The sequence below is a fragment of the Tupaia chinensis genome, unplaced genomic scaffold (genome assembly GCF_000334495.1).
Source record: "Tupaia chinensis unplaced genomic scaffold, TupChi_1.0 Scaffold000248_1, whole genome shotgun sequence".
Classification (NCBI taxonomy): Eukaryota; Metazoa; Chordata; class Mammalia; order Scandentia; family Tupaiidae; genus Tupaia; species Tupaia belangeri.
The window spans coordinates 4669613-4670458 of NW_006159726.1; positions in this window are offsets into that span (position 1 = coordinate 4669613).

Below are 846 nucleotides of genomic sequence, written 5' to 3' on the forward strand. Positions count from 1 at the left end.
CCGAGAGGAGAATGGAGCAGAAGGGATTGCGGCGTGACCATCCCCCCTGGGGGTGATTTCTCGCTTTCTGTCTGTCTCTTTCTGTCTGTCTCTCTCTGTCTGTCTGGCGAGTGCACGCACCCTATAGCAAAAACCTCTCCAAAAAAAAGAAGAAGAAATAAAAAATTTAAAAATTAAAAAAAAAAAAAACTGATTTTTTGAATGGCCCAAAGATTTAAAAAAAATTTTTTACCAAAGAAGATAATATAGACAGTAAACATGCACATATAGATGCATAACATCGCTGCTTATTAGGGAAACAAAATCACAATGAGATACTAACATAAATATTAAAACATTTAGAATAGGGACCAGCAGATGGCATAATGGTTATGTTGCTGGACTCCCATGTAGTCAACCTTGGTTCAAATCCCAGACCCAGCAGGTTAAACTCACGCCATGTGCATGTGCATGCGTGCCCAAGATCCCGAGAGGAGAATGGAGGAGAAGGGATTGTGGTGTGGCCATCCTCCCTGGGGGGTGATTTCTCGCTTTCTGTCTCTCTGTCTCTGTCTTTCTGGTGAGCGCACATGCCCTATAGCAAAAAACTCTCCAAAATTAATTAATTAATTAATTAAATATTGAGAACATAAAATGCAGTGATACCACCAAGTGCGGGTGAGGTTGCAGAATGCCTGGAATTCTGGGAACCAGCAGTTGGCGTAATGGCTATGTCACTGGACTCCCACGTAGTCGACCGCAGTTCACGTCCTGGACCCGGTGGCTTAAAACTCACGCCGGGCGCATGTGCGTGCGTGCCCAAGATCCCGAGAGGAGAATGGAGGAGAAGGGATTGCGGCGTGATCA